Genomic DNA, 12931 nt, shown 5'->3' on the forward strand with positions numbered 1-12931 from the left:
TCTTTTTCAATCAAAACACTTTCTTCTTGAGCATTTCTTTTGCACTTCTTTTTATTCTTCTTTTCTTCTCCTTTTGCCCTAAATAAATGTTAAACTTTCATGTTCATCAATTATCCCATCCACTTCTATGCAAGGGACAGCAATAGCCTGGAAAGACTCCTGGCCATCACACCACCTGACAACAGCCTTATTTGGTTGGCAAAATAACAGCATCAAGTTTATTAGTTGTTCATTTGACAGAAAGTCATAAAGAAAGAAAGCTAAATGAAAAGAAAACCAAATTAAAGACTGGCAAGTACGTCAATGGGTTTTCACTTTGCAGGAACCCTACTAGGAAACATTTTTCTTCAATGAGATGTTCTGGATCACTATTTTTAATATTTCACTACAGGTCATGAGTTCTGCTCAGTGATACTGTTGCATGTGACTTTCAGCTTTCTTCTTTCCTACATTTTCAAACAGCATAATGCAAACTAGCTTCATACTCCTCAAAATAAATCTCTGCTCCCTTCATTTAGCATGTGTTACCCACTAAGGTAAAAACAGCTCCTAGGATTTAAGGAAATCAATCTCTGGGAGATAGCAGTAGGGAGGACTAGGCACATATTCAAAAGCAAAAATATGCACTTGTTTTAATGGAGAAATACAGAAAGTATTGTTTGAAAAGAGTAGCTGACTTGCTGAAACTGCCAGACAAAATGATAGACAAAATGCCAGACAGGGAAAAATAACGCCTAATTTATATATTCATACTTTCTAGGCAGAAAAGAAGGAATGTTTTGGTGTTATTTGTTTTGTTTTCATTTGTGTTTTTGGCACATGTATGGATTGGTGATGGACCACACATATTCACCTGGGGTTGAGCATGTGGCCCCTTTACAAATAAGAAAATTCAAAGAAGATTAAACAGAATGAGGCAGTAAAAAGTAGTGGTAGAAATAAAAATGTGCTAAAGAAGAAGTGACAAAATATGAGAGTGTCTCAAGAGCTATACATGGGAAGCCATAAAAACATTAATATCTTGTGATATTTTCAATATCATATAGTGAATATTGTTAAAATGATGAATATGCTCTAAATCTAAAATTTGTATTTAAACTTTGTTATGAAGTCACGAGCATATTTTTTTAATTTAATAATAACCCATAGCATATTTTGAATTAGAACACATATCTGTACATTTCTCTTTAATAGTGAAGTAGAAAACATCAAGCAAATTGTATTTTACTTCCATGCATATTCTCACTTCATTCCTTTGCCTTAGTGAACATACTTAGACTCTTCAGGGATATGTTGATGAAAAGGTCTTCCAAGTGCTTTGAGTAGGAGACTCATGGAAACTTGAAAACTAACCTGTATATTATGATCAGATTTTGTGTTAGAAACATCACTATCTTATCAGCTGATGACCTTAATGCCTGAATTTGTAGAAAATGACAGACAAGATAACTAAATTTACTCTCCCAGTTGCATCCACAACCTAGTCAATACCCATGAATGACTGTTTTCTTCTGTCCAAAAGAAAGACTTATTTCTCCTTGTTCTGCCAGTCCTTCCCATCTATGCCAAACCCAGCTCCCATTCTCATTCTCTAGGCCCAATGAACCCTGCTCTTCTTCCCCCCCGTCTGATTTCTCTATCATACCTAATTCCCACCATCTTAGGTCAGTCTATAAACCTGTTCACAAACTTCCCACATTAATATGAATTGTAGGTAATATAAAACATATTTATATGTTAAGAAAACAAAATTATATACAAATAAATTTACATACATTAAAATGTTATATATTTACTTATAAATCTAAAATGAATGACAATAATATAAAATTAAAAGAAAATAGTCGCCTCATGCTTTTTTTGTATTATACACATTATTCTTTCTCATTTCCTTCATGTCTAAGATTAAAAGAATACTAGAGTCACTATCTATATTGTCTCATGTTTCACTCACTGCTTCACTCATTTCATTTTTTTTCTCACTGCATCATTTCACTAAATCTGTAACTAGTAATACAGTCCTAGGTTTATCAGACATATTCACTTTTTTTTTTGAGATTTTTCCATGGCTCTTGGTATTCATTATTTTCCTTTCGGAAAGAAATTTATAATAGTTCCTTTAAATTAATGTAAGTCCAAAGAAATTCATAGACAGTTGCAGTGCTTTGGTGTCTAACATATGTATAACATTTTGTGTTGGAGACAACAACATAATAAAATATATTTTATGTGAGAAACCAAAACTTTCAACAAGGGGCACATATCTGTATTCCCTGAACACAACCGGTTTCATGCATTTATAATAAACCCCTTGTGAGTGTCTCTGATTTTCATTTTGTTAGGTTTACTTGGACAGGAACACTATTGAAGGTTGTCTGAATCATAGTGACATTTTCATCAGATATGGGTGGAACTTTTGAAAGCTCAAAAAGAACATCACATTTACTGAAGTTTACTGAAATGATAACTGAAATGACTGAGTTCCAAAAATTTAGCAAACACAACCTAAATGGAAATTGTGTGTGGGGTACCCAGTACGTTATAAATGTCTAATGTAAATTTGTTTACAAACATACAAGTATGCATATGTATTCCCAATAGTCAAGTGTGATATTCTCACAGGAGAATGTGAATGGTACAGTTAGAAATACTGCAGGTATGGCCAGGTGTCTCAGAGTACAAAAAGAAATTGAAAGGATCACTGAGGCATTAAAACGTGACAGATTCTATGCTAGATTGTTAGAGTATAGTAAAAATTAAGTTCTTTGCTCCAAAGAATCTCAAAATCAAGAGGCAGGAATGGACATGGAAAAATTTAGAAAACACATCTACATGTTTCATAGATATGTAGAAAATATTTGGCAGTGGTCAATGGAGGAATAAACCACTTTCTTGGTTGTGATGGTAAGGGAGGAGTTTTCAAATACTAATTGAACTCCAATATGAGTACTGTAAAAGGAGTCAAGTTTCGTCAAGTAAACAAAAGAGGAAATCTAAATGTGGCCCAAGACAATGCTACAGGGACATTTTCATTACAACAGAGAAATAAATGTAGTTTGGTAAACTTGTTATCAGGTCCCCATAGGAACACATGAAAAAAAAAAAGCTCAAGAGGTGAAAATGAAAAAAAACCATGGAGAATCTATACTGTCAGGATCTACAAGAATTTAAACTTTATTTTTTCTAATCATAAATTGGAAATGTGGACTATGAGCCTAGGTTAAGAATCACCTGGTCTATTTATTTTTGCATTATTTATTAATACTAAACAAATAAACAGGAATAAATAAAATTTCCTAGTTTCAAAACTGAATAATTTCTACTCAGTTTCTGAAAGGAAAGGAATTATAATACACTTACATAGTATAATCATAAAATGAATTATGGTACAGAGAGGCCTATGAATAAGTTTTAGAGGGAAGAAATGAAAGAAAAGCAATTATTTCCCCAAGATCAATGTAGGCATGCATATGGGCATTAACAATATGTGGCTTTCCATGTTTCTGTTTCTTTTCCTGAAATTACCACTTCTGCAGTGCAGGTTGCTAGAATGACAGGTAATTTCCTGTCACTGTTTCATTCTAAAAATTGTTCATCTTAAATTGAATATGCTATGTCTATTCTTGTAGAGATACTTATAGTAGTGACTATGTTCTGACAAAGGCATGAAAAACAGAGAACACAACATAGAAGAGATCTCAGAAGGGACATTTTATACATGCGCTGGAATTAGATACTAGACCTAGTTAGATTGGTTTACAATAGTAATGGGCTCACTGCCAAAATAAAATGGCATCCTGCTAAATCATGAAAAGCAGTAAAATATCAACTTACATAATTTCTATTAAGAAAGATATGTGAGAGAAAAATAATCTTTTGCAATAAAATATTATGGAGAATATATGTTCTAGGAATGATTGTACATAAAATGTGGCAGAAAGAAAAACTACATATTGAGTGTTTAAATTTTTCATCTTAGATCACAATCAGTAACCTCATTTTTCTTATGAGTATGTCTGAAAATAGAATCAAAACTTGATTTTTGCACATTGTGAGGTTGCAATAAAATAAATCGGAATTTAGAGGCTTTTGATTTTGAATTTAGAAAACTTTAAATTTAATTATTAAATAACTAACAGCAAACTCAGAGAAAAACAATTAATAAGAAGAGAAAAATAATTTAAAATATTCTAACTTCAAAAAGTGAGTTGTAACAAAAATTATTTAGATTATACCCAAAGCAGGAAAAATTTCAATACAGGTAATTAGCTGGATTTTAGATTATCTACTGAAGAGGGATGAATCATTTTAAAGCATGAAAAATGACACTACAAAAAAATAAGATAGAACTTAAGGTATAACACTACAGCAAAAATGCTGATAATAAACTAGTTAGTGGATCTAATTGATTCTAACATTGTTTAAGATTAACCACTGCACAAGAAATTTGAAGATATGCACTGATTTGAAGAAATACATTGATATTTTACAATTCAAACATGAAAAAAATATTTTCCCAAATTTTGCTAAAAATTTACATGGTATGATCCATACCAAATTGTGAAGGAGAAAAAAATTTCTCAAGGTAAGAGATAACTAATTCATTGATCATGATAGAGAAAAGCTTGAATTAATTTTCTGTCCTTTTAATAAAAAATATTTAAAAATCAATTTCCATGAAAGAGGGGAAACATACCCAAAAGTGCACCACAAAAGCAAATTAAGGAAAATTAAAGAATAAAAATATGAATTTATTTTTCAGAATTTTGTAATGTTTGCAGATTTGATAGATTTTATTTGTTGTAATTTTTAATTTAAAAAACTTTTTTGGTAGACAAACAAAACAAAAAGTAATTAAATTTGGCTGTGAGACTCAATGGCAAAAGTAGAAAAAGGAAAACAAAAAAGGATAAAACCAATTTTCTTTGAAAATGACATCAAATCTAGAAGTTTTAAAATGTCTCAAGGAAACTATGTAAAACTTTGGCATCTGGTAAGAGATATTACCTCCTTTGACAAGTGTTAATATCCTCCAATCTGGGATAGATATGACTGTACTATTAGATTATCTCTCACCAAGCCTAGATGCAACCACAGAATCCTTTCAGGGTAATGGTGAGCAGTGTATGAAACTGGCATTGAAATTAGATATGTTTGTCTTTTCTATTTTGGTAGTCACTTTATCAGGGGTGACAACTGATTCCATTCAGTGACTTCCATTTACTTTTATCATTTAATATTAAAAGTTTCAATTACTATTTTTTATCCTATGCTAAACCTGAGTGAAATATATAAGGTAGGACCAGATGCCAGTAAATTCAAGCAAGTTAGTGGTTTTTTCTATTATTATTTTCAGGAACTAAGGAAGTATTGGAAAACACTTAGCTACTTCCTCAATGGACAATGAAACTAGAGGTCTTTCAAATGCAATGGATTACATAGTAATCTAATGTACTTTGACAAATAAATTTGTTAAGAGGAGCAAGAGCTTTAATTTTTTTTTTTTACAGTGTGTACTTTTCTTCTGTGGGAAACTATACCAAATGAGAAGGTACATCAAAAAGCAATAGCCATAAAGGTAAATTCTATTTATTCAAAGAAACTAATAATCATAGGAAACTTATGAATTACAGATCATGTACAGAATTGAACCAAGCAAGTGAAACCAGCAAAATGGCATGGAAACCTGTGGTAACATGGCTGTTAAAAGAGGAAGCCACGAGACCCTAACTTGGCAGGTTCCAGAAAAACCATGCTACAAGAATGAAAGTGTCATGCCAAGATGAAATGCTCTGATGAGCAAGACAGAAATGACAGCCTTTAGAAATTGAACAGGAAGGTCCATACCTAACTGATCTCATCGTAAACTAACTTCTTAATAGAAGATAAAGATGCAGAAGTGTGGCTTTACTAACTGCAGCCACAGGGGTGGAGGACTCAGAAGGGATAGAGAGAGAAAAAAAGGAGAAGATAGAAGGGGATTTAAATTTATCTATATGTATACATTGTTACACAGACAAAATAACCACATATAAAAATTACAATAATATATCTACATAAATTTTAGATGTATGTTGCATTTAAATTGTATATATTTTATTTAAGATTGAATATATATACATATAAATTATAGCAAAAAGAATCTTGAAATTTAAAAATTGAAGATAAATTCTTGAGCCTATTCTAGTCCCCAAGATATACTTGTGGTAAGTATGGAAAGATATCACCTTAAAATATAAATAATACTCTTGTTGTTCAGGATTGGTTTGAATATTCTTGGTCCCTTCTGATTGCATATAAGTTTCAGTAGTGCTTTGTTTTTCTAGTTCTGTGAATTATGCAGCTGGTATTTTTATCACAATTGCCCAAAGAGCATTTTAAAACACCTAAAGAAATATGAAAACAATGAGTGAACTAAGTGTTAATAGTCATAAAAATTGTCCTTGGATTATCTATACTTTGTTACAGGGAAATAATCCTCTACAGAGAAGCTTAGAGATAATGTTGCTTTCATTTCCATGTTGTTGTGCTCATTAGAAAAGAACCACAGTGCCAGTAACAGACCTCAAGTGGGCAGCAGCCTGGCAGTCACGCTGTCACCTCAGCAGCTCACTTTCCTACAGCTAGGAATAATATGCATCCAATTTTCCTGGGCCTTTTATCACTTCACCTTCTGCACACAGTGTTTCAACATGCATGCTTTTATTTCCATGGATGAATCTGAGACTCTTGCACACAATTCTGTAACAAATCACAGTGCTACTCCATCTTAACTTTTCAGAGTTTAATACACCAGAAATGCTTCATTTTGACAGAATTCATGCCAAGATACTCACAGTAAGATTCTTTCCTTTTGTGATGTTTTGTTTGGCAGTGCAAAGGATTGAACCCATGGCCTGGCACATAGTAGGTAAGTGCTTTACTAATGAGCTATCTCTCCTAACAACAAAATACTGTTTCTTAATATTAAAGATCAAACCTACTTGGATATGTCCTCCTTAATCGTACTATTAGAGATCTTCATTAAGGAATAATTAAGATATAAAAGATTTAAAAATCATTAAATATACTTTTTCAAAAAAATTTCCAAGGATGTTCAAATTTTACAAAAAATATAACTAGTAACTACTTTTTCTTTCTGCTTCTCTCCCTTTCTCCTTCCCTCCCTGTCTTGCAGTGCTACAAATCAGACTCAAGAACCTTATACATGCTAAGCAAGTCATTTATCACTACCTACACAGCATCCCGTTTTCTGTTGATTAAACTGTTAAATAAAGTCAACAAAATTGTGAACTTTCCATTTGTTATGGTTTTCACCTGTGTAATTATTCACACCAGTTTCCAAGTTTCCTTAGTATTATCTGGCAGAGGTGGATAAACATAATATGCCCCAAGGACTTCTACAATCTGAAGCAAATTAGATTTTCTTCCCACTATGTTTCCTTTCTGTTCTTGTACTTTAGCAACACAGCAAATAAGACATTTTCAAATAGGCAGATTCGGAATTTTAATTTTCATCATAAAGTTTTGCACTCAGTGTCTGCATACAAAGTCTACTACTCATTTTGCATTTCATATTCTTTCTAAAAATAGGCCTTATCAAAAAGTGTTATCTAACAGTACAATTCAGTACAAAGTCAGCTGTTCAGTTTGCCACTTCATAGACAGCCACAAAATTACTATACTCAGCATACCTACAAAGGAGATCTCTGTGAAATGAACATTTATTGTCTGTAAATTCTGTCAAATTCATCTGCCTTATGTTGCTAGAGTTAAAAAGAAACATTTTTTGCACATTTACTATGTGCAGAAACTTACATGTAAAAAGGTCATTCAAAAATAGAAGAAACCCAGTGTATGCATCAAATAACAAATCTTAAAGTTGGAGAAGACTAACAGAACATTTATAAGTAATGAGAGTGTGTTTCAAAGTCAGATGAGTATTCTACACTCCTTTAATTTTGTTGTTGCAGTTATCAGTAAATAATACTGTTATTAAAATAATCAAGGGGATAGATAACAGTTTTCAGCATTTACTCTGTGCCCCAGACAAAGCATGCATACACACACACACACACACTCACACTCACATGCACAGAAACACACAATACTTAATTCTATAAATATTATTGTCATTCTACAGAGTGTGAAACTGATATGGAAGAAATTTCAGGAAGTTGTACAGCCTAATTCACTACTATATACTGAAGCCAGTATAACCTTTTGTGGAAACATATTAAAATTTTGCTTGTCTCAGTTTTAAATTATTAATCTTTTGTTACAGATAAACTATTGAGATTAAGAGAACTGAGTAACTGGTCAAGGTCATAGAAAACCAAGTAACAATATCAGACACTTTTCCTATTCACTGAATATCCACATACTTCTCTGATAGAAGGTAGGGTATGGCCCTGCTGGATGGAGAAGTGGTCAAGACCTGTAAATTACAACACCCCAGGGCAATTCTGACTAGAGAAGTGGGCAGGACCTGTTAATTTCAAGATTCCAGGGGTGTACAGAGGACTTCTTATGTAGAATTTCTCAGGAGTGCTCATAAGATATGGATGGCATAAAGAAGGCCACATTCCAAGAGGAACTGGTCACGGTAGTGTAACCTGTGCCACCCTAGATACAAGGTGCACATTTATTTATTTATTTTTTATTTCTGGTACTGGGGGTCAAATTTGGGACCTTGTGCTAGCCAGGCAGGAGGCAGAACCACTGAGCTAACCCCCTGGCCCTATTTTTTATTCTTTTCTCTCTTTGGCCCAAGTTCACTCTGCAGAGCTAGTTCTTTCCTTATCCCTTCATTCCTCATTTTCAAATAAACTTTAAGGACCATTTTTGGCCTGTCTCATCCATTTCTTTATTTGAGGCAAATAAGACCTCGAATCATTTTGTTTGGTGAGTCAGTTTTAAAGGAAGCACCCAGCAACTTTTTGGCAAGCCAGCCAGGAGTTAACATTTTGGTGGAACTAGACAGAAGATAACATTTTGGTGTGTCCCCCAAACAGCATTTTGGCATAGCCAAATGGGAGAGTAACGCTCAGGTTCTGGAGACCAAGGTAAGGACCATGTTGGGCAAAATTTTTCTTTTTCTCTTTGAGGTTTCTTTTCTCCCTTCTGGCCCTTTATCCCCTAGCCTCAGAATGCACAGGACTGTTCTGAAGGCACCCAGGGAACTATTTACTTCTTTTCTGGCCATGGGAGATGAAGGAAGGGAATGTAGGTTATTGTTTTTCTTTGTAACCATTTGCATTCTACTCTGCAGGTATCCCTTGTTTTCTACATGTTTGTTCATTGTACTTTGAAATCAATCTGGTCTCTTTGTCAATTTCTCTTACGTTTGTTAATTTCTTACTCTATTTGGAAATTAATCTGGTCTCCACTTACCTAAGTTTTATAAATGGCTTTGCTTTCTTCATTTGTGTTTCATTTGCTAGCTACCTTTTTTTGTTGTTGTTTTAGAAATTAGCTTGGTTTCCACTTTCTCTCATTTACTGGCTTTTTTCACTTTGTGTTCTGGTCAGGGGTGCGACCATAGTACTTTGCCTTGTGGCCAGACACCATCTTGTCTTGTTGCATGACTAAGTAGCTTTTATGTGGGTATGTGTCACCAGCCACTGACATCTTTTTTCTCTCTCTCCTCTTTTATTTTTTTAAAAAAATAATTGGCCTTATTAACTAAGCTTCTGATTTTAAACAATACGTGGGCTTATGGAAAATCAAAGGGAGGAAACTTTTTTTTTTTTTTGCCTGCATGAAGGAAAATAGTGTACCATCTTTTTAAAATCTTGGAAAACCATTGGAAATGCAGAACTACAGATGGAGCCTCAGGCAAATGTAAGTGTATGGCAGGGAAAATGTAGGACTTCAAACAACACCAGATGCCTGTTCTCATGCTTGGAAGAGTATAACCATCTTACCAGGCTGGAGGGAGAGGGGGTGCAAATGTAGAAAAAAAAATGTGTCTTTTTAAATGCCTGAGGCTTTAAGGAAACTGAGCAAAAGTCCCTTAACTACCACTGGAACGAGAGCCAGAGATTACACTTAAGCCTCTCAGTCCTTCCACACCTCCAGGGACCAACTTACGTGGGCCACCTACTGTGTGTACCTCTGCACCCTCAAGGATCCTGTTAACAAGTGGGGTGGGAAAATGAGTCAACAGAGATGAACCAGTGTGATGTATGCTATGATGGGTCCTTTGAGCCAAGCCTAAAGATGGACTGTAGGGAACAGGGAAAGGGGATGTTGCTAGAACCTCTGCAGTAAGTCCTAGTCTCCTGCAAGCCATGGCAGCACAAGGCGACTTACAGGAAAGGTAGAAAAATGAGACTGAGAAGAAGCTGAGCTTCGGGCCTGATCAGTGCTGCTCTGGGCAGCAAAGACAAAAGCTCCCAGTTTACCATACCTTTTATTCAGTACTCAGTACATCGGGAGAAACAAATGTAACAAATGACTTGCAGAGAGTTCAGTACATACTGGGTAAATAAAATGTAATAATCCAAGAACAAGCAGGAACTGAGTAGATGTTTGTTCCTCCCAGGATGTTTTCAGCTCCCAGGATGTTTCTTGTCCTGGAGAATCACAGACAGCATCACCGGATCATTGAGGTCTCAGTTGTGACCAGAGGCCAAAATGCAATTATGTCTCAGAATTCCATAGCTGGGTTGTATGCAGGAGAACTAGGCTAACCAAATGATTTTTCCCAAAAATTATGTAGCGTTGCTTTTGACAATAGACAAGGTGAGTAAGAGATTCCAGGGAAAGGGAATCATAAGGACAGGGGCCTGAGCCAGGATGGTCCTAGTGAGGAAGGTACAGAGCAAGATGTTCTTTCCTACAAGGTTGGTGGATATATGAATAGCTTTGGTTCAACCTCTAGAAAGACAATCCAGCAATAATAAAATTTGAAATTACGAATGCACATATTTTTTCACCAAGGGATTTCACTTGCAAAAATTTATCTAGCAGATATACTCCCACATGTGCAAAATGATGTATTGTACTTACAGTGTGATTCAATTCAGCACTGTTTACAATAGCGAAAGGTTGTGAATGACCTAAATATCCACTAACAAGAGACTGGCTAAATGACTTACAGTTCAGGCATATAAATACTCTGCAATGGGAAGCAGAATAAAGTAGTTCTTTATGTTCTGATATTAAATGATCTCTAAAAATATTTGTGTTAAGTGGTCAAAAGCAAGGGAATCAATCAAATGTGACCCTTGCTTGAATTTTGATTCAAGCAAAGCTGTATGAGAGAGCAAGAGAATCAATCAAGACCTGAATGTTAAGTTGATAGTTTATGATATTAAAGAAGTACTGTTTTGTTTTGTTTTTTTTTTAAAAAATGCCCAAAGCTTTTGGCCAGAACCAGGCACCATCAACACTGTGCTCTCTGGTCCCAGATCCTGCCTGAGGCCATTGGCACCTGAAGTTTTGGTTCCCTATTTAAATTCAGATAAGTTAAAGGGCTAGGCCTGATACCTAATTAGAACAACATTTAACATTAAAAAACCTAATTAAAGTAACTGTGAATATATAAGAACAGAGCCACCGAAGTTCTTAGTACTTTTTCCATCACTGTAAATGTAACAAATGTTTTCCCATATGGTTTCTCTCTGCTCAAGTAGAGACATAAAGGAACCCAAAAACACTGGCTGAGCCATCAAGGAGCTCAGAATATAAGTACAGTCATCATGGGACTTGAAATACACTTTGGACTATCAAGGGGTTCAGCTAGGTGGCTAAGGGAACTTACCTTGGAGAAGTTCTGCCCTTACATCACAGGAGTTAATGGGTGAGGTAAAACCATGAAGTGGCTTCATTCCCTTCTCCCTAATGAGTTAATAGGTCTAAGCACGGTGACAAAAAGCCCCTGCCAGGAGATTTCTTCTGTGCTTAAGGATATCAGCATCACTCAGACAGATACATCTGTCTAGTCTCTGTTAGGGTCTCAAAAAGGACCCTTTGTGAAACCCTCAGGTTTCCTCCTTATCGAATGCCACTATAAGGAGTGCAGGCCTAGTAGTCTCCTTCTCACTATAGGACCCAAGATCAGCCCACTGCAAGCCTCTTGAATCTCACCACTACACAGATTCCATGGACTTCATGACTAGGCTGTATCCTTGATGAATGCAACAGGTTTGATCCAGACAATTTAAAACAAAAAAGCTTATCTGTCATGGTAATAGTCTGCATTCAATATGAATTAGGAAGTAGCAAAAGATGGATACACAATGGTACTTTATTTTATTTTATTTTTGAAGAACGGTCTCGCTATGTACTTCAGGTTGGCCTTGAACTCATTACAATCCTCTTGCCTCAGCCCCCTGAGTCCTGGGATTATAGGCTTCACCATGCCTGGCCCAGGATGGAAATTTAAACTATGAGACTATTGTCCATTTACAGTATTTCTGCTTGGAACATGAAAGGTGGAGTAAAAGGTCCTATATTCAGGCTTTTGTAACTCTTTTCGAAGGGAAAGTTCAAGATCTATGGTAACTAATGCAGGCCCTGAGGAAGACAAAGATATCCTGGATGACCTTGTTCTAAAACCCCCATTTGTGTATTATGGGGCTTTCAGTCTTGCTGTTCTATTTAGAGAGTATAACCACACTAGGAAGTCTCCTCAACCTCCCTCTTAAAATGCTCAAACCAATAAATTAGGCCTATACCCTCAAAATAAACACATGTCTATTAGAGCCTACTACCCCCAGAGAAACCCAATATTTTTCAGCTTTCTTTGCAGCCTTCTGAGGAAGTCCTAAGCCTGAATTGGTACATACAGACAGCTTTAAACCCCCAGGTCGAACCCAAATTGGTATTTCTCACTGCTCTGGCTCACAACTTGTCCTGCTCCTAAGAGCAGTCCCAGGAGTGGAAGGAATTACCTGAGTATGAGTCCCTTTTCCAGTTACAGTTG

This window comes from Heterocephalus glaber, unplaced genomic scaffold, assembly GCF_053883595.1.
Source record: "Heterocephalus glaber isolate CG9 unplaced genomic scaffold, H.glaber_assembly_v1.0 deba00001504, whole genome shotgun sequence".
Taxonomy (NCBI): Eukaryota; Metazoa; Chordata; class Mammalia; order Rodentia; family Bathyergidae; genus Heterocephalus; species Heterocephalus glaber.